Below are 23,109 nucleotides of genomic sequence, written 5' to 3'. Positions count from 1 at the left end.
GGTTCAACAATTCCCCGGGATTCCAATCAGTCAGGCGGGTGGAATTATTCAGAGTAATCTCTTCTTTAGCTCAACTTGGAAGTACCATACAGACGAAAAGTAGTGGTAAAAAGGTGGCGGTAAAGCTCCAATCACAAATAGAGATACAGACTGTTCTAAAAAGTTCTGCAGGTGAAGTTATTCAGAGTGACTCTTTACCATATATTCTCTAGTAAATCTACTTCCGTCTTCCCCACTAAAGAAATCATTCAGAGTGATTTCTTATAGTCCGCATTGTTCTAAGTCTTTGCATGAAACAGGCAAAGGAAAAAATTATAAAGCAGTATAAGAGCATATCAGAAAACCCTTCTCCTATCCCAGTTCACGTTATATCAATAAAAGCAAGAGAAAATTATAATATGGACTGTTTTCTATTTCTATGGGCTGCGATGGGCTAGATGGCAAATGTGAATTACAGATAGAACACACAAATTGCAGCTCCTTCGGTGGTAGTGCACTACATATGCATTTCTATACTTTGATGGCTGTACCCATTGAATTCATATAATTTATTTAATTTATTTGAGGGGAGCTGTGCACAGATTGACAAGTTAATTAGAGCGCATCAATAATCTATATTCTTATCTAACATTAGGGCGCCTGAACACTTATGATTGATTGCAGCTTAATTTTTTAATTTTCAATCAGTGTTTTATTATATCATATATTTCTTTACAGCACTTGAGTTTTTCACAATACACGTTACCTCATTTACTGAGCTCTGTGGCAACTGTACTAGTGAAATTAACCGCATATTTGTCTTTAGTAAATAAATCCCTATGTTTAATTTTTGGGGAGTGAACCCCCTGCTAACGAAACTATGGGGGAGATTTACTAAGATGTACTGTGCACACAGAATCTGGTGTAGCTGTTCATAGTAACCAATCAGCTTCCAGGTTTTATTGCCTAAGCTTAATTGAACAAGCTGAAGTTAGAAGATATGCACAGCCGCACCAGCTTCTGTGTGCACCAATGTTAGTAAATCTCCTTCTATGCCCGGTTCTCTCATCCCTATACAGATACACGGATTTAGAAATATGTCTATGCTGCTCTGATTCAGTGACAGCCTGCCCATTAGGGGTACACTGGTGCCGCCCCCTATCCAAGCGTCAGGCCCCCTGATCTACATGCAGGGTGCCGTACACATTAATTCCAATGGGGGGGTTTTGACGCACATAATTAGAGCCAAAGGCTCTAATAGGCTTCAAAACAGGGTGGGCTGGGGGCACAAAGCACTGCACTCCGAGCCCACCCGGTTGTGTGTCAATGGTGAATGGATATTTGCTATTGTAACACTGATTCTCCTCCGACCCAATCAGGAATCAGGTTGTGAGACCCATCACCCGATAGGCCGAAAGGAGATCCAATTGGATTGGCCACCAGGAGGAGGAGGGAGGAAATGCAGGGGAAGTGAGAAAGCAGCCAGAGAGAACAGCCCGGAGAAAAGCCAACACTGCTGCTACTTGTGAGATGGGGTAAGTGCGGGGCCTTGGCCTACTGACTGACCGGCCCCAGGGGTGTCGCCAGTGACTAAGTTCGACCCGACCAAATGCCAAGAAAAAAACCCACCAGAGCCACCACTGCTGTGATTACAGCCAAGGATAACCTGTATATCCTGTTGTAGCTGATTTCAGCTCAGTGTGCAGGTTACATTAAACTGTTAATATTTTATTACAAGGAAGTGGATTTTTTATTTTTTTAGGGATTGACAGAGCTTCTTTAAATAATGAAGACTTATTTTAAGAAGATATTTCATTTTTAGACATTTATTAAATACTTGTAACCGACTAAGATGTCAATATTTTATCCATTAGCTTACTACCGATGGCTCTTGAGCAATTCTAGCTGTAAATTTAGAAAGAATATGCTTGGTCATTATTACCAAATATGTATATCCGTGGGATATGATCTTTAGAAATCACATCCTTTTACTGAAAAAGATCTTGCATCATCAGTTGCGTCAGTTGATGATTCTGTTATTGCTCAGTGTTCAGTCTGCAGGGATGGAAGTCCAGCTACTATTTCCTCTCTTCCTTCTCCATGGAGTTACCTTGGTCTGTGCAGTGAATGGTGAAAATATGACGGAGGGTAAGTACCCAACACTGGGAGATCTATTCTGATTTCAAAAAATTGGCAGGTCAACAAAAAAACAGCTATGCAAAATGAGGACCCATGTAGACTATCCATCCCAGACAGATAGGCTATCACATTACGCAAGCACTGGTAAAAATATTGGGCTGCCAAGTCACATATATGACCAAATCTACTTGTATGTGGCCAGTATACATTGGCTGAACGACCCCCTGTTCGGTTTGCAGCAGAACTCTGGAACAGGGGAAATGTTCTAACCCGAACGGCTAACCCCATTGAAGTATAGGGGAGCCGAACAGGAAAAAATCAAAAGTGCCCATTTTGAAGGCTTATATTATTATTATTTTTTTTGCAAGTGTAATATCATCTCCCATGAGTGTGATGATCAGAAAAATCAATCTTTCTGGACCCACTCTCTCAAGACAATTCAAAATTCAAAAAGAGGGTAGAGACATTTCTGTGTTGTCCCAGACAAGTATCAGATCATCAATATACCTGCCATAATGTCCCCTGCATGAGGGTTAAAGCATTTGTTACCCTAAAAAAAAAATACATCTTGTCAGTTTAAAGCATGAATAACAGCACAGTGCTTGTGCTGTGTAATTTGGCCCCCTATATCATCTAAAATACCTGGCTGATCCTGCCAGGTGCTGCCCTCCCCCCTGTATACTGATATATTGCCCACGGTTTATCATGGCTGCTGAGCCCTGACACCGTGGTCAGTTTACTTGCCTCCATCATTAGCAGCCCTCCTCTATCCTCCTCTTCCCCCTCCCTGCCTGTCAGCCAGTGATAGTGCCCGCCCCCCTCCCTTCCTGCTGCTGAAATAACTTTAGCATTTTCAGGCAATCCCCTGTATTAGATAATGCTGTCTCCACTTTATGCGATTTATTAAAAACGTGGCTCTGTATACCTTATTTCCGAGCGCCACTCACGTGAATGTTCACCTCTCACCTCCTCTCCTCCTCCCGACTGACGTCAGCGGGGAATTCTTAGCCCCTCCCGTTGTAGCTGTCAGATCAGGAGAGGGAATGGTGGGCGGTCACAGTTGCGCCGAGCAGCGCTCGGAAATAAGGTATACAGAGGCATTTTTTTAATAAAACACATACAGTGGCAACATAGCATTATCTAACATGAAGGATTACCTGAAAATGCTAAAGTGGCTTTAAAACCACTTTAAGGTGAGTGAACAAAAATGTTTCTCCCACCAACCAGCATACAGGTTGGCTAATGATGGAGAAAACCTGACACTCATAGATGCACCTCTGCACTGCAAAGGCCATCCAATGTAGCGGGTATAGGCTCACTGTTTGAAAAACTGGGAGAATGGGTAGACCATAATCTGTAGTCACTTGTTGTTAGATTACCTTGATATATAAAACACACTTCCACTGTTATGGCATATGTTCAGGACATCCATTGGCAAAAAAAACCTTTCTATGGGTAACATTGGATGTTAAGTCCTTATATTGCTGCATTCCCCATAATTTGGCCCAGACACATGTGCAGACGGAGAATATCTGTTAGCCAAATCCACGGTTAGAGAAATCTTATTAGCCAACCCCATGGACAGAGAATTCTCATCAGCCTGACCCACGTGCCGGCCTGCGTGACCACAATTAAGTGGTGCCAAGTGGGCTACATAAACACCTCTGCTGCACTAAGACCTTGCCTTATGGTCTCAGCGTTCTGCTACCTGCTTCTTGTGTTTGATCTCCTGTTGCCATTCTGATCCATCTGACCAAGCTTGTACTTAACCTGAACCGACCCCTGGCTTGCCCTTTGACCACATGTCTCTGCTTGATCCCTCTGTCTGTCTGTTTGCGGTTGCCAACTCCAGCCTGAACCTGACTACTCTGCTGCCTACTGCTCTGTTTCTGATGTGCCTGCCAGTGACCGACCCGGTTGCCTGACCCTGCTCTTTGTCCAGCCATCCTTATACCTGATAAAGAAAAATAGGAAATTGGGAGGAAGGCCTCAATGAAAGACCCTCATTTGGTAGACCATGTAGGTCTGGTACCTCATCCTAATTAATGATATACAAAATAATCGACCGTAACAAACTAAATATGAGGACTATAACGGTACCCAATTTTTGTAAAAAGTAGCAAAAAATATTTATTATATTGTAAAAATTGCACATTTGTACATATCAAAAAACATACAAAAGCACAGTGAGTTGCTGTATTTCTGACGCAGTTTGCGTTTCGCAGGAGATAACTCGCTTCTTCAGGAAAAGTTTCAGCAAGAACACTGAAAATGGAATGGTTAAATGTCAGTTACAGCTTCTTATTTGAACATTAAATATACTGGGTAACCAGCTTTTAATACTTACCTCATGGTTAATAGTCAAAAACATCACAATAGAAACACATTGAATGGTCCTCCTACAAATGGTCATTGTCACGCATATAATGCCACAGGACGGTCCCCCCTCATTTTCCAAGATAGTCGTTAGTTCCAATGTAACTAAGTATTTGAAAGTGTATCATAAAGACATCATGACACCATCTGCAATGACAGTGTGCGTAATCATATTGCACGTATTGAAGCATAATGGGTTAATTTAGTGGGCATTAGGGGATTATGGGGTAAAGTGATAATGTGGAAATCCTATAGTTACAATCTGCACCCCTACTTCCCAGTTTCAATGATTATCTGGTCAAATCATTATTCCAATGTGTAATCCATGTCAGCAAAGGGTTATACCACACCTAATATCACTAATCCTATATTGAGGGAACAAAAAATCCCCCCTTATTAACCCCTCATCCCAACGCCCATCTAATATTCTATCTGTCTGTGCATAAAAAAATGATGAATGAACACTTACCAATAGGCAAATTATATAGTATATACCTAGTGATATACTGTACAAGGTATTATGATAGGTAGGTAAATAGGTTCCCATCATGTCGTTCCTCAGATCAGTATGGAGTGAGATAAATTCTGATCTGGCTCCAGACATGGGGGTCATTAAGTAAGGCAAGGGGGCGGGGAAAGCCATCTGGCGCTGCTGAAGCCTGAGTGGCATCATCAACTTGCACCCGGCAAGGCAACTACACCCTCCCAGTGTGTGGTCATTTCAGGTATTACAGGTTTAGAAGAGACATGGTATGTGGCTCAGCATGAAAAGAGCGACCCACATGTTGTAGATCACGTAATCCACATCGTCAGATGACTACAGCCTCCCGACATGTGGTCATTTCAAGTACTGCTGGCTTAGAAGATACATTATACTTTACTCAAAAGAAATAACCCATACAGTGATTGCACAGGGGTCTAGCATGATAGCTCCTTGTTAACATCTACCATTACAGTACATCTTTAGTAAATAATATTACTCCCCAATAGTATACTCCTAACTACTTCAGCCCCGGAAGGATTTGCCCCCTTAATGACCAGGCCATTTTTTTGCGATACGGCACTGTGTAACTTTAACCACTTCCCGCCCGCCCTATAGCGGATTGACGTCCGGGAAGTGGTTGTGTTATCCTGACTGGACGTCATATGACGTCCAGCAGAATAACATGCCGCAGCGCGCCCCCGGGGGCGCGCATCGCGGCGATCGGTGGAGCGGTGTGTCAGTCTGACACACCGCTACACTGATCTTGGTAAAAAGCCTCCGGCGGAGGCTCTTTACCACGTGATCAGCCGTGTCCAATCACGGCTGATCACGCTGTCAATAGGAAGAGCCGTTGATCGGCTCTTCCTCACTCGCGTCTGACAGACGCGAGTAGAGGAGAGACGATCGGCGGCTCTCCTGGCAGGGGGGGTCTGCGCTGATTGTTTATCAGCGCAGCCCCCCTCAGATCACCACACTGGACCACCAGGGATCGCCACTAGGACCACCAGGGAAGGGGCAACATGTGGATGGCCAGGTATGTACCCCATGGCCATCCACATGTGCCCAGTGTGCCAAATCTGTGCCAATCAGTGCCCACAAATGGGCACTGATTGGCACAATTATGTTGCAGTGATGCCCAGCAATGCCACCCTTAGGGGCATCACTGCAAACAAGAAATGCCATCAGTGCCACCCATCAGTGTCCGTTCATGCCACCTGTCAGTGCCCATCCGTGCCCATCAGTGCCCATCAGTGCCCATCTATCAGTGCCCATCCGTGCCCATCTGTGCCAACTATCAGTGCCACCCATAAGTAACCATCAATGCCACCTACGAGTGCCCATCAATGCCACCTATGAGTGCCCATCAGTGCCGCCTATAAGTGCCCATCCGTGCCACCTATGAGTGCCCATCAGTGCCGCATACCAGTGCCACCTATCAGTGCCCATCAGTGCCACCTATCAGTGCCCATCAGTGCCGCCTATCAGTGCCCATCATCAGTGCCCGTCAGTGCCACCTCATCAGTGCCACCTCATTGGTGCCACCTCATCGGTGCCCATCAGTGCCGCCGTATCAGTGCCCGTCAGTGCAGCCATATCAGTGCCCGTCATTGAAGAAGGAAACGTACTTATTTACAAAAAGTTTTAACAGAAACAAAGAAAAACTTGTTTTTTTTCAAAATTTTCGGTCTTTTTTTATTTGTTGCGCAAAAAATAAAAACCGCAGAGGTGATCAAATACCACCAAAAGAAAGCTCTATTTGTGGGAACAAAATGATAAAAAATTTGTTTGGGTACAGTGTAGCATGACCGCGCAATTGTCATTCAAATTGCGACAGCGCTGAAAGCTGAAAATTGGTCTGGGCGGGAAGGTGTCTAAGTGCCTGGTATTGAAGTGGTTAAATGACAATTGTGCAGTCGTGCGACATTGTACCCAAACAAAATTAATGTCCTTTTTTTTTCCCACAAATAGAGATTTCTTTTGGTGGTATTTGATCACCTCTGCGGTTTTTATTTTTTGTGCTATAAACAAAAAAAGAGCGCCAAATTTTGAAAAAGAAAAAATTTTTTTACTTTCTGCTATAATAAATATCCAAAAAAATATATAAAAAAAATAATTTATTCATCAGTTTAGGCCAATATGTATTCTTCTACATATTTTTGGTAAAAAAAATCACAATAAGCGTATATTGATTGGTTTGCACAAAAGTTATCGCGTCTACAAACTATGGGATAGATTTATGGACTTTTTTTTTTATTGTTTTTACTGGTAATGGCGGCGATCTGCAATTTTTACCGGGACTGCGACATTACGGCAGACAAATCTGGCCCCAAATGATACTTTTTGGGGACCAGTGACATTACAGTGATCAGTGCTACAAAAATGCACTGATCACTGTATAAATGACACTGGCAGGGAAGGGATTAGCACTAGGGGGTGATCAAGGGGTTAAATATGTTCCCTCATGAGTATTCTAACTGTAGGGGGGATGGGCTGCCTGGGATATGACAGGGATCACTGGGAACAGCAGATGTCTGAGATGTTCCCTGTCAGAACGGGGATCCAACTTGTTTACAATGACAGATCCCCGTTCTGCCTCTGTATATAGCGATCGCGGGCAGCCGGTGAACATCGAGTCTGCCAGATCCGCAGGTGCGCCCCCGCGGCACGCAGCGGGCACCCGCCCGCAATTTCACATGCACGGACTGACATACAGGTACGTCGGTTTGCGCAGGAGAGCCATCCTGTCGCAGTATAAATACAGCGGCTGGTCGGCAAGTGGTTAATTAAAAAAAGGCTACCCATATGGCCCATCAGACTATATGCCTCATTACACCTAGTGACCTGTATTTAAAATAGGGAAACAGAGTAAAGGGCCTATCTACGAGCATCAGGGGACAATAACCAATTGAGGACCATATATACAATTAGCATTTATAAATGTTCAGCCATATAAATGTAACAAAAACACAAAACCCTCACACAACATAAAAAAGCACATATGCGTGGCATGTTCACCAATGCCAGGAGCTTGGCGGACAAGATGGGGGAACTAGAGATACTGTTGTACGAGGAGGATTTGGATTTTGTTGGAATTTCAGAGACCTGGTTCAACAGCTCTCATGATTGTCTGGCAACCATTCAAGGGTATTCCCTTTATCGCAAGGATAGAGAGGGTAAAAAAGGGGGAGGGGTATGCCTATATTTTAAGAATAATGTACAAGTGAATGTGAAAGATGACATGACTAAGGGAGCTAAGGTGGAGGTGAAATCCTTATGGGTAGAGATACAAAGAGATGAAGCTAAGGGGAAAATAATACTGGAAGTATGCTATAGGCCCCCTAACCTGAGGGAGGAGGGGGAGACAGACCTCCGATCACAACGTGTGTTTTATTGTTAGAACTAGTAGAGTATCTGTATGATAGATATACAGTCATATGCTGCTAGAAGACAGGTCACTACCACATGCTTTTATTACAGTGTCACATTTAGGTATTGGTTTATTGTTATATATTATTATAATTTTTGATTATTTTATATATCTTTATGTTTGGAGATACCCGCCATCACTGAGGTAGTACACTTATAACCATTGTTCATTTAAAGGAATAGCGCAGCACCACATTTTTACTCATTAAGAGATTGCCTTCCTCTCCACGTCATGCTCCATATCCAGATACGTGACATTATGGTTCCTACAGTCCAGAACTGAGAGAATTTTTGCTCACGTCGGTTGCCTTTTTGTTAGAACATAATTTCTTTGTTTTTGCTATTTGCAGTGCAGAGATGCGTCTATGGGTGCCAGGTTTTCTCAGAGAGAAGTTACCCGACAGAAATCCATGCATCTCTATGTAATTTTCCTTGTGAAGGATAACTATATCGCCCCCTTGACAGCAGGGTGTATAATGATATCCTTCCTGATGCAAAGATCCTTAACCACTTGCTTACTGGGCACCTAAACCCCCCTCCTGCCCAGACCAATTTTCAGCCTTCAGCACACTTTGAATGACAATTGCGCGGTCATGCTACACTGTACTCAAATACATTTTTTATAATTTTTTCACACAAATAGAGCTTTCTTGATGGTATTTAATCACCACTTGGGTTTTTATTTTTTGCCAAATAAACAAAAAAAGACAGAAATGTAAAAAAAATAAATAAAAAAAATCGTTTTATAGTTTGTTATAAAATTTTGCAAACAGGTAATTTTTCTCCTTCATTCATATTAGCTGATGAGGCTGCACTGATGGGCACTGATGGGTTGCACTGATGGGCACTGATAGGTTGCACTGATGGGTACTGATGGGCCCTGATGGGCTGCACTGATAGGCACATATAAGGCGACACTTATAGGCACAGATAAAGTGACCGTGATAGGCACCGATAAGACGGCACTGATAAGACAGCACTGATAAGACTGCCCTGATGGGAGGCACTGATGAGTGGCACTGATGGAAGGCACTGATGGATGGCACTGATGGGCACTGATAGGTGGCACTGATGGGCACTGGTAGGTGGCACTGATGGGCACTGGTAGGTGGCATTGATAGGCAGCACTGATGATGAGGCACTGATTGGTGACATTTATAGGTGGCACTGTGGGCACTAATAGGTGGCATTGTGGGCACTGATAGGTGACACTGTGGGCACTGATGGGTGGTATTGTGGGCACTGGTAGGTGGCACTGGCGGGCACTGGTAGGCGGCACTGTTGTGCACTGGTTGTGCACTGGTAGGTGGCACTGGCAGGTGGCACAGGGTGGCATGGAAGCCTTTGCAGAGGCTCTCCATGATCGGGAATGATGTCCCTCTCACAGCCGCCAATAATCGGCTTTTTTTTTTCTCCTTATGCTACCAGCGTGAGGAGAAAGAATTGCTGATTAGCTAGGAACCACGATCCATCACTTCCTCTAGTCAGTCCCCTCCCCCTTCAGTTAGAATCACCTCCCAGGGAACACAGTTAACCCCTCGATCGCCCCCTAGTGTTAACCCCTTCACTGCCAGTGACATTTTTACAGTAATCAATGCATTTTTATAGCACTGATCGCTGTATTAATGCCAATGGTCCCAAAAATGTGTCAAAATTGTCCAATGTGTCCGCCATAATGTCGCAGTCATGATAAAAATCGCAGATCGCCAACAATACTAGTAAAAAAAAAGAAATAATAAAAATGCTATAACTCTATCCTCTATTTTGTAGACGCTATAACTTTTGCGCAAACCGATCAATATACGCTTATTGCGATTTTTTTAACCAAAAATATGTAGAAGAATATATATCAGCCAAAACTGATTAATTTGCTTTTTTTTAAAAAAAGGGGATATTTAATATAGCAAAAAGTACAAAATATTGTGTTTTTTCCAAAATTTTCACTTTTTTGATTATAGCATAAAAAATAAAAATCACAGAGGTGATCAAATACCACCAAAAGAAAGCTCTATTTGTGGGGAAAAAAAGGACATCAATTTTGTTTGGATGCAACATCGCATGACTGCGCAATTGTCAGTTAAAGCGATGCAGTGCCGAACCGCAAAAAGTGCTCTGGTCAGGGGGTAAAATCTTCCGGGGCTGAAGTGGTTAAGGATTGTCAATTTCAACTTTATTTTTTATTGCCATATAAAAATGTGTTTCTATAGATTTGCTATTTTTACACTAGATGGCGCTTTATTAAGCTTATGGGTGTTAAAACACTGTGATTACTTATGGATATTTGTGGTCCTTTTGTGTTATCATTTCCGGTTCTATGGTGGCGCTGTACAGACCTTTATTTGCAGAGTAATCGCCTAATGCGTGATGGCTCATCTTCAGCCAGCCCCCAGACAATATAATCCCTCATGAAACGCGTAGGCTGGGTCCTACAACGTGACGTCATCACACACATGGAGCCTGGTTGCCAGATGGCTGGGTACAAATAGCAATTCTTCGGAGTGCCATAATTCTTACTATTGTGTGCTTGTGAAGCCCGTGGGCTACTTTTAAATGTGAGTGTCATTTCTTTTTTTAATAAATTTGACTAAATGGTTTTACGCTATGAGATTGCCCTGCATGTTTTGTCTTTTATGCTCTCCGGATGGTATGTTTCCATATCCATTTACCAGAGAGAGCATATTTATCTGATCTGTAAGTGATCTGGTAAGCAACCACAGTGTGGTTTTTCTGAACAGGTTGTACCTTTCAACAGTTTTGAAGTTTCTGGGTCATGGATTTCCTTTTGGGCACATGGTGGTGTTTTACATATTGGATTAAGAAGATTGTTATCATCTTTATGCCTGCATTTACAGTTTTGAGGACTATATACAAATCCTTATGGGACTTTTCAATACAAATAATTACTTTATAAACATCTTCCTATTTTTTAAATTTATATATTTATATAGTTTTTAATTTGCCTTTTGCTGTCACTTTTTAAATAGCTTTTTTTTTTTTTTTTTTTTTTCTTGGTTTCATCAGTCTATCAATTAAGGGGTGTGGTTAATTGCTCACAGGTGCCTATTTAACTTGTTGTAGGACTCAGTCTGAGCGTGCTCAGTTTGAAGCTGTGGAGCTTGGTGTAAGTGGAGCTGGATTAAGTGGGAGTTAAAAACAAGAGTTTAAAACAGGAGGTTATAACATGGGTCATAGTACCTGTGTAGTGTGAGTATCTGAGTGTTGTCTGAGTAGTGTGTGTGGATCGTTAGTACTTGTGTATTGTGTACCTGTGTATTGTCTTGTCGTGTACCTGTGTATTGTCTTGAGTATTAGTGCCAGGAAGGTAGTTGTTAGGTAATTTGGACAGGGTAAAATCCCCAAATCCTCACTAAATTTAATAGGTACGATGCCCGGCGGGTGTGGAGAGGCGACTCTTTGTACATCTTGCCGCATGTATGCGTTCCTTGATCATCCGATCGAGGGCGAATACTGCTGTGCAAAATGTAAGCACATTGTTTCCCTGGAAGCCCAGGTTCTGAATCTGGGGAAGCAACTGTCAGCACTGAGAAGTCCCTCCATACTAAAGGTGAGCCAGGAATGTACACGGCAGGTGCCGGCAGGGGCCAGCACAGAGGCGGGTGGAGACAAAGAGGCGCAGGCACTAGCAAAGAGTAGATGGGTGACAGTCAGGAGGGGTAGAGGGGGAAGTGCCAGGGAGGCCGATCCAGGACTGGAGCATCCCAATAAGTACGCTCCATTGAGTGACATTGGTGTAACCAGTCAGGGACCAGCACTGCTGGAGATGAGGGACTCTCCTAGCTGCCAGGGGAAGAACTCCTCCAGTGAGAGTGGGGGGGCAGCAAAGGGAAAGGAAAGACAGATTCTGGTGGTAGGGGACTCAATTCTTAGAAGGACAGAGAGGGCAATCTGTAACCAAGACCTGAAGCGCCGAACAGTATGTTGTCTACCGGGCGCTCTGGTTCGGCACATCACGGATCTTGTGGACAGATTACTGGGAGGGGCTGGGGAAGACCCGGCTGTCATGGTGCACGTTGGCACCAATGACAAAGTCAGAGGCAGATGGAGTGTCCTAAAGAACGATTTTAGGGACTTAGGAGCTAAATTGAGGAAAAGGACCTCCAAGGTAGTGTTCTCAGGAATACTACCGGTACATCGAGCCACACCAGAGAGGCAGAGGGAGATTAGGGAAGTAAACAAGTGGCTGAAGAGCTGGTGTAGTAAGGAGGGGTTTGGGTTCCTGGAGGACTGGGCCGACTTCTCAGTCGGTAACCGGTACTATAGAAGGGACGGACTGCACCTAAATGAGGAGGGTGCAGATCTGCTGGGAATGAAGAAGGCCAAAAAGTTAGAGGGGTTTTTAAACTAGGTGATGGGGGGGAGGGTCCAGAGACAGTGATAGCCAGCGCGGAAGATATTCCAGAGGGTAGTATTGGGGGCATTAGTGGTAGGTTAACCAAAGCACAAAAACACAAGGTGAGTATAGTAGCAAGTCCAAGTTGCAATCTTGAAACACCCAATACGAGGACAATATGCGACCGGTCTAAACTATGTGGCATGTTCACCAATGCCAGGAGCCTGGCGGACAAGATGGGTGAACTAGAGATACTGTTGTACAAGGAGGATTTGGATTTTGTGGGAATTTCAGAGACCTGGTTCAACAGCTCTCATGATTGGCTGGCAAACATTCAAGGGTATACCCTATACCACAAGGATAGAGAGGGTAAAAAAGGGGGAGGGGTATGCCTATATATCAAGAATAATGTACAAGTGAATGTGAGAGATGACATCACTGCTAGGCTAGGGAGGAGGTGGAATCTTTATGGGTAGAGCTCCAAAGGGATGAAGCTAAGGGGAAAATAATACTGGGAGTATGCTATAGGCCCCCTAACCTGAGGGAGGAAGTGGAGAAGGATCTCCTATCACAAATTGGATTAGCAGCAAGGATGGGAAGTGTTATCATAATGGGGGATTTTAATTATCCAGACATAGACTGGGCGGAGGCAACTGCACATTCATTTAAGGCTCGCCAGTTCCTTAGTGTCTTGCAGGACAATTTTATGGGTCAGATGGTAGACGCACCAACTAGAAATAAAACATTACTAGATCTACTGATTACCAACAATACAGACCTGATAACAGATGTGGAAATACGGGGCAATTTAGGTAACAGCGATCACAGGTCAATTAGTTTCAGTATAAATCACACAAATAGGAGACATGAAGGGAACACAAAGACACTGAATTTCAAAAGAGCCAACTTCCCTAAACTACAAACCTTGCTAAAAGACATAAATTGGGATAAAATATTAGGAACAAAGAATACGGAGGAGAGATGGGTTTGCTTTAAGAGCATATTAAATAAGGGCATTAGTCAAAGTATCCCATTGGGTAATAAATTTAAAAGAGCGAACAAACATCCTGGATGGCTTAACTCCAATGTAAAAATGCATATAAAAGCAAAGGAGAAGGCCTTCAAAAAATACAAGGTTGAGGGATCATCCACAGCATTCAGAATTTATAAAGAATGCAATAAGAAATGTAAGGGTGCAATTAGGATGGCTAAGATAGAACATGAAAGACACATAGCGGAGGAGAGCAAAAAAAATCCCAAGAAATTCTTTAAGTATGTAAACAGTAAAAAAGGGAGGACAGACCATATTGGCCCCATAAAGAATGAGGAAGGACATCTGGTTACAAAGGATGGGGAGATGGCAAAGGTATTGAATTTATTCTTCTCCTCAGTCTTCACGAGTGAATCGGGGGGCTTCAGTAACCAAAACTGCAGTGTTTATCCTCATGACACAACACAGGAAGCACCTACATGGTTAACAGAGGACGGAATTAAAATTAGACTTGAGAAACTTAACATTAATAAATCACCGGGACCAGATGGCTTGCATCCGAGGGTACTTAGGGAACTCAGTCAGGTGATTGCCAGACCGTTGTTCCTAATTTTTACAGACAGTCTATTGACTGGAATGGTATCAGCTGATTGGAGAAAAGCCAATGTAGCACCAATATTTAAAAAGGGCCCAAAAAACATCCCTGGGAATTACAGACCAGTTAGCCTAACATCAATAGTATGTAAACTCTTGGAGGGGATGATAAGGGACTATATACAAGATTTTAGTAATAAGAATGATATCATTAGCAGTAATCAGCATGGATTCATGAAGAATCGTTCTTGCCAAACCAATCTATTAACCTTCTATGAGGAGGTGAGTTGCCATCTAGATAAAGGAAGGCCCGTAGACGTGGTGTATCTGGATTTTGCAAAAGCATTTGACACAGTTCCCCATAAACGTTTACTGTACAAAATAAGGTGCGTTGGCATGGACCATAGGGTGAGTACATGGATTGAAAACTGGCTACAAGGGCGTGTTCAGAGGGTGGTGATAAATGGGGAGTACTCAGAATGGTCAGGGGTGGGTAGTGGGGTTCCCCAGGGTTCTGTGCTGGGACCAATCCTATTTAATTTGTTCATAAACGACCTGGAGGATGGGATAAACAGTTCAATCTCTGTATTTGCAGACGATACTAAGCTAAGCAGGGCAATAACTTCTCCGCAGGATGTGGAAATCTTGCAAAAAGACCTGAACAAATTAATGGGGTGGGCGACTACATGGCAAATGAGGTTCAATGTAGAAAAATGTAAAATAATGCATTTGGGTGGCAAAAATATGAATGCAATCTATACACTGGGGGGAGAACCTCTGGGGGAATCTAGGATGAAAAGGACTTGGGGGTCCTAGTGGATGATAGGCTCAGCAATGGCATGCAATGCCAAGCTGCTGCTAATAAAGCAAACAGAATATTGGCATGTATTAAAAGGGGGATCAACTGCAGAGATAAAACGATAATTCTCCCGCTCTACAAGACTCTGGTCCGCCCTCACCTGGAATATGCTGTCCAGTTCTGGGCACCAGTCCTCAGGAGGGACGTACTGGAAATGGAGCGAGTACAAAGAAGGGCAACAAAGCTAATAAAGGGTCTGGAGGATCTTAGTTATGAGGAAAGGTTGCGAGCACTGAACTTATTCTCTCTGGAGAAGAGACGCTTGAGAGGGGATATGATTTCAATTTACAAATACTGTACTGGTGACCCCACAATAGGGATAAAACTTTTTCGCAGAAGAGAGTTTAATAAGACTCGTGGCCACTCATTACAATTAGAAGAAAAGAGGTTTAACCTTAAACTACGTAGAGGGTTCTTTACTGTAAGAGCCGCAAGGATGTGGAATTCCCTTCCACAGGCGGTGGTCTCAGCGGGGAGCATTGATAGCTTCAAGAAACTATTAGATAATCACCTGAATGACCGCAATATACAGGGATATGTAATGTAATACTGACACATAATCACACACATAGGTTGGACTTGATGGACTTGTGTCTTTTTTCAACCTCACCTACTATGTAACTATCTAACTATGTAACTATATTCATTATTCAAGGTGTTTCTGCCTCATAAATGTAATATGTTTTAGCACTGCGCTTACACATTATGTAGGAAAAGCAGCAGCTTGCTATATATTTAGTTTTCCATTCACAGATGGGTTTTTATATATAATGTTCACTGTTTAGTCTGGAATGCAGGTTATTGGATTGATTGATTGATTCATTGATTGATTGATTTTTTGTTATTTATTGCTAAACAGGCTAAAAAGACCAACATTTTTGAACCTTTTTCTTAGTTTCTGGCTGCAGTGATAGGCACTACTGAGGCTGCACTGATGAGGCTGGACTGATGAGGCAGCTCCGATGGGCACTGATGTGCACTGATGAGGCTGCACTGAAGGGCACTAATGAGGCTTCACTGATAAGGCTGGACTGATGAGGCGGCTCTGATGGGCAATGATGTGCACTGATGAGGCCTCACTAATGTGCACTGGTGAGGCTGCACTGATGGGCATTAATGAGGCAGCACTGATGAGGCAGCACTGATAGGCACTGACAAGGAGGCACCGATGAGGCTGCACTGATGGGCACTGATATATAGCACTGATGGGCACTAATAAGCTGCACTGATGGCACTGATTGCCATTAATGGGGCTGCTGCACTGATAATCAGATGTGATATTAATCACTTCCCGCCCGCCCTATAGCGGATTGACGTCCGGGAAGTGGTTCTGTTATCCTGACTGGACGTCATATGACGTCCAGCAGGATAACATGCCGCCGCGCGCCCCCGGGGGTGCGCATCGCAGCGATCGGAGGAGCGGTGTGTCAGCCTGACACACCGCTACACCAATCTTGGTAAAGAGCCTCCTGCGGAGGCTCTTTACCACGTGATCAGCCGTGTCCAATCACGGCTGATCACGCTGTCAATGGGAAGAGCCGTTGATCGGCTTTTCCTCACTCGCGCCTGACAGACGCGAGTAGAGGAGAGCCGATCGGCGGTTCTACTGACAGGGGGGGTCTGCGCTGATTGTTTATCAGCACAGCCCCCCCTCAGATCACCACACTGGACCACCAGGGATCGCCACTAGGACCACCAGGGAAGGGGCAACATGTGGATGGCCAGGTATGTACCCCATGGCCATCCACATGTGCCCAATGTGCCCAATCTGTGCCAATCAGTACCCACAAATGGGCACTGATTGGCACCTTTATGTTCCAGATCTGCCCAGCAATGTTTTATCAGTGCCACCTGTCATTGCCCATCGGTGCCACCTGTCAGTGCCCATCTGTGCCCATCAGTGCCCATCAGTGCCCACTTATCAGTGCCCATCAGTGCCACACATCAGTACCACCCATAAGTACCCATCAGTGCCACCCATATGTACCAATCAATGCCACCTACGAGTGCCCATCAGTGCCGCCTATGAGTGCCCATCGGTGCCACCTATGAGTGCCCATCAGTGCTGCATACCAGTGCCACCTATCAGTGCCCATCAGTGCCACCTATCAGTGCCCATCAGTGCCGCCTATCAGTGCCCATCATCAGTGCCCATCAGTGCCACCTCATCACTGCCACCTCATTGGTGCCACCTCATCGGTGCCCATCATTGCCGCTGTATCAGTGCCCGTCAGTGCAGCCATATCAGTGACCGTCATTGAAGGAGAAAACGTACTTATTTACAAAAAAAAATAACAGAAACAAAGAAAAACTTGTTTTTTTTCAAAATTTTCGGTCTTTTTTTATTTGTTGCGCAAAAAATAAAAACCGCAGAGGTGATCAAATACCACCAAAAGAAAGCTCTATTTGTGGGAACAAAATTATAAAAAATCTGTTTGGGTACAGTGTAGCATGACCGCGCAATTGTCATTCAAATTGCGACAGCGCTGAAAGCTGAAAATTGGCCTGGGCGGGAAGGTGTCTAAGTGCCTGGTATTGAAGTGGTTAAAGGAATATGCCAAACCAATATGACACTGCTATAAATTAAATCAATAATAAAATTATTATGTGAAAATATATGAAACTATCAAGATGTGTAAGCATAGGTATAAAAAATGCACATATGTGATATAAATATGCAAAAATCAACGTGACATTGTTATCCAATAAATCAATAATAATCCAAAAAGTATAGTGCAAATCGATAATCCGAAGAAATATATAAAATATGTGTAAAAAATGATATAGCATATAAAAACTGAATAAATATTCCTTGTCAAAAGAAGTTTATTGAGTATACAATGTTATAAAGATACATAAAGTAAGTTTACAAGGATCTATAAAGTAAGCTCATTGTTTTACAGTAGGGTTTATATAGGTAAATATCATGAAATTTCAAATATTAAACATTGGGTTCACGTAAACCTAAATTAAAGATATATATCATTTCCTTAGTTACTTTTGTAGGTATTTAAATGATTTATACCTACTATACATATTGTTTACAAGTAGATCGTATATAGGTCAAATAAATTCTGATAATGAGCTTTAATCGTAAGGTGGAGAAAAGGAAAGAGAAAGAAGAAAAAGGGTTGAAAGGTAGAGGTATGGTCCACAAGGTTGTCCCGCTCGTCAGTTTATTATTCTTTTTAGTTCTCTTTGAAGCCTTAGAATGGGTGTCTCTGTAAGTCATTTAATCTGTTACCATGGCAACAGGACAGAGTCATTGAAGTTTGACAGGAACTGTTGTTTTATCCAAGGATGCCAAAGTTTTTCAAATTTTGGAATTTGATTTTGATCGATGGCTACCATCTTAGCATGGGACATTGTATTATTCATTCTGTGAATTGTTTCTGCTAGTACCAATGTAGGAGATTTCCATGCCTTGGCCACTGTTTGTTTTGCAGCCGTTATTAGTTGGATCATAAGTTTGAATTGAGAGAGTGTTAACCATTCCGGTTTTAGATTAAGTAAAGTTAAATATGGATCTGGTTGTATTATTTTTTAAAATATTTTAGATGCAATCACGAAGACTTCCTTCCAGAAGGTTTGGATTACTGGGCACGTCCACCATATGTGTAAATATGTGCCTATTTCTGGGCATCCTCGAAAACAAAGAGCTGAGGTATTAGGTGAATATTTTGCCACTCTAGCGGGTACAAGGTACCAGCGAGTTAGGACTTTATAATTTGTCTCCAGTGCTAAGATGTTGGGTGAAGATGACTTAGATGTGAGCCATATGTTAGACCAGTCCGTGTCTTCTAAAGTTCGTCCCAGGTCCTCCTCCCACCTCTGAACGTAAGAGGGTCTATTAAGATTTGCTACTCCATATAATTGATTATAAAGTGATGAAATTGTACCTTTAGCAAATGGATCTTTTGTACAGATTGATTCAAAAATGGATAATTGGGATAATGGTGTATCCCCCTTTAGGAATGGTGTATAGAAATTTTTGATTTGAAGATATCTAAATATCTCAGAGTTTGGTAGATCATATTTTTCTCTAAGCAATGGGAATGAAAGGAATGATTTAGATGCTATGAAGTCATTTAGTGTCTGAATGCCTGATGTTGTCCAAGCTTTAAAAGAATTTGGGTAGATCCATGCCGGATAAATGGCCGGATTTCTGATAAAAGAAAGGAGAGGATTGTGTGGAGATTGTAACTGATATTTGGTTTTTAGTTTATCCCAGAGAGATAAGAAGTGTTTAGTTATGGGATTATGAATTTTAAAGCGGTCTTTAGGATCAAGCCATAATAAATTTGATATTAATAGAGGGTCATTTTCTGAAGCCTCTATAAATACCCATAATGGGATTTCCTGTTTTGCATGGTATTTGGACAGACTGGCCAAATGTGCTGCTCTGTAGTAGTTAGTAAAATTAGGGTATCCCAGGCCTCCTTTATTTTTGGGAAGATGTAGTGTGTGTATAGGTATACGTGGTTTAGAAGAGCCCCATATAAACGAAGTTGCTCTTTTTTGTACTATTCTCAAAAAATAGGAAGGAATTGGAATAGGGAGGACTCTGAATAGATAAAGCAATTTGGGTAGAATAGTCATTTTGATTGCATTAATCTTCCCTATCCAGGATAAAGGAAGTTGCGACCATTGGAATAGGGAGGACTCTGAATAGATAAAGCAATTTGGGTAGAATAGTCATTTTGATTGCATTAATCTTCCCTATCCAGGATAAAGGAAGTTGCGACCATTGTTTTATTAGATTTGTGATCTGTCTTAATACAGGAGGATAATTGGTTGAGAATAAGTCAGAATGAGATGCTGTTAAATGAATTCCAAGATATGGGATTGATTTTTCTGCCCATGTGAATGGGAGTGCAGCCCTAGCCGGGATCAATTCCATGTTTGTGAGTGAAATATTAAGCACTAGGCATTTCTTAGGATTAATCATAAGGCCGGATAGGGCTGCAAATCCATCAAGAGCTGGTATTAAGTTAGGACCAGAGACCTGTGGTGATGATAGAAAAAGTAATATATCGTCTGCAAATATACATAATTTGTGTGTAATACCTCCTACTTCAATGCCAGTTATAGTTTGGTTTGTTCCGATGTATTGGGCCATGGGTTCGAGTATAAGGGCAAATAATAAGGGAGATAATGGGCAACCCTATCGGGTACCTCTTTCGATATTAAAGGCTTCAGATTTGTATCCAGCATATTTTATATAGGCTTTGGGTTTATTATATAATGCTTTGATCCATGTTAAAAAGTGGGGTCCAAAACCCCATTTTTGTAATGAATATTGCATATATTGCCAGGATACTGTGTCAAATGCCCTCTTAATATCGAGAGATAGAAAACATAAAGGGATTTTCCGTTTTTTAGCAATATGTGCCAATAACACTGCCCTGCGTATATTATCGCCTGCCTGTCTATTTGGCATGAAGCCTACTTGATCTCTATGTATTCATTTTCCTATAATGCTATTGAGGCGTTTTGCTATTATTTTTGCTAATAATTTAATATTGAGGTTTAACAGAGAGATAGGCCGATAATTCACACAGGAAGTATCATCAGAAAGGGGTTTTGGGATCATACAAACAATTGCCATTAGTGTTTCTTGCCGAAAAGAATGTCCATCTAGAAGTTTGTTAAAAGTTTCAGTGAGAATGGGAGAGAGTATTTCTGAGAATGTTTTATAGTATAAAGCCGAGTAGCCGTCTGGGCCTGGTCTTTTGTTAAGTTTTAGGTCTTTTATGGCGTTAGCAACTTCATCTAAAGTTATAGGCTCATCCAAACTGCTTTTTTGATTCTGAGATAACTCAGGTAAGGTTATTTTTGAGAAGAAGGATTCAGCCTCTGTAGGATTAAATTCATTGTTTGTCTTGTATAAAGTTGTGAGATGTGAGTGAAATTTATGGACTATTTTAACTGGATTACAAGTGTAAACATTTTTTGATAATTTCAAACGTATTGGTTTGAAAGATTTGTTAGTTGAATTTAATGCCCGAGCCAAATATGTACCTGGTTTGTTTGTATTCATGTAGAAATTGTGTTTGGAGCGTTTGAGGGATTTATCAACTGACTCAGTGAGAAATAGATCGTATTCCAATCTAGATTTTTCCAGATGAGATTTTGTACTCTGAGATGGATTATCTTGAAATGATATGTAGGCTGCATTAAAATTGAGTTCTAGTTTTTTTGCTAGATTTTTGCGTTCCCGTTTAAATAGTGCCATTTGTCTTTGTATTGTATCACGCAAGACAGGCTTATGAGCTTCCCACAGTGTTATTGGGGAGATGTCTGTTGTATTATTAATTAATATGTATTCCTTTAAAGCTTGTTCAATGGCCATCTGATGTAGTGGGTGTTTGAGCATTATGTCCGGTAAGCACCACGTTGGGTCATGCGCTTTTGGTATGGCTGAGGCTATAGTAGTGTATACTGCATTATGGTCAGACCACGGAATCGGAATTATATCTGATGCAATAATTTCTGGTATCATTCCTATTGTTAGAAAAATATGATCTATTCTGGTGAAGGTTTGATGAGGGTGCGAGAAATAAGTGAATTTCTTTTTCATTGGGTTACTTTCTCTCCATGAATCTACCAGATTGTATTTGGAAAGAAGTTGAGAAAAAGGTAATCTAGAGGTTATTTTGGATGGTGTAAAAGGTGATTTATCTAGAAATGGGAGGAGGACCTGGTTCGAATCCCCACACATTATCACTGTTCCTATTTTGTGTGTATTAATCACTTGTAATATATGTGAGAGGAATGGTGTAGGTTGTTTGTTAGGAGCATAGTAGGAAATCACCGTGATTGCTGTATCCATTATATAACCCATGAGTATCAGGTATCTACCTTCTGGGTCTTTAATTTCTGATGATAAGGTGAATGGTGTGGATCGGTGAAATGCAATTAGAGTTTCCCTTTGCTTGGTACAGGCAGAAGCCGTGTAAATTTGTTGATAAAAAGGAGAAATATTTTTTGGAGTAGAATCTTTGGTGAAGTGTGTTTCTTGGAGGCATACTATGTGAGCCTTCTTGTTATGGAAAGTACGGAAGGCTTTGGTCCTTTTTTGAGGGACATTTATTCCCTGAACATTCAGGGAAAGTATATTCAGTGGTGCCATGGCAATAGATCAAATAGTTTTGACTTACTTTTTGTTATGCAGAGCTGACTGCGCAGATCAACCTGTGTGGACTGAAGAGATGAATAGATAGAAAAGAAACCAGTGAATTCTGGAGTAAAGAGTAAACAAAAAACATATGAGATTAGATGATACATTGTATAAATTATTTTTTGCAAGTAATCACAATTTACCCGTGAAAGAGAATAAATATCTCTCTCAGGGGAATAAGTGCCTTCGTCACACTCCCACATAATATGGTTGGGAAAATGAGGAGGGCTAATGGGGGTACACGGATCTTCCGCTTACAGGAGAGAAGTGCTATGTCAAAAGACATCAAAATGATGTTTCATTAATTGGAGTGCAGAATATAGTTTTTGTTGAAATTATTTATTCCAGGGTGGTTGTATATGGTTAGTCTTGCCCTAGGCTAAATAATTCAGTTAGAAAGGTTCTGTTAATAACTTTGGTATTGATGAAGATAGTTTGAATTATTTTGGGATTTTAACCCTTTTAGAGTAAACAATTACATATTTTATTCATATGTAACTGTTTAGATATGTTAACTCATAAAATTGAGGTTGTATTGCTTCAGATTAGAATAAACAAAAACATAATTCTAGGAACTAGTTAGGTAATAATATATTTGTTTTAAGAAAAGAAAGAAAAAGCTTCCATTACTTCTGGATTATTGAACATATTTGTCTTAAAAAGTAATAAATCTATTGTTATTACCTGATAATATATAACTGAACATGAATTTCCTTATTTCACTTATATA

At 41.7% G+C, this 23,109-nt stretch overlaps 1 pseudogene; it reads left to right on the top strand.

Annotated features, from left to right (window-relative positions):
* The first annotated feature begins 1,982 nt into the window (after positions 1-1,982).
* The window catches only part of LOC141134875 (proteinase-activated receptor 1-like), a 33,868-nt pseudogene continuing 12,741 nt past the window's right edge, over positions 1,983-23,109 (top strand).

This window comes from Aquarana catesbeiana, linkage group LG03, assembly GCF_042186555.1.
Source record: "Aquarana catesbeiana isolate 2022-GZ linkage group LG03, ASM4218655v1, whole genome shotgun sequence".
Lineage (NCBI taxonomy): Eukaryota > Metazoa > Chordata > Amphibia > Anura > Ranidae > Aquarana > Aquarana catesbeiana.
The sequence above is the reverse complement of the archived record's forward strand: the minus strand, read 5'-3'. Positions and strand labels throughout refer to the sequence as shown.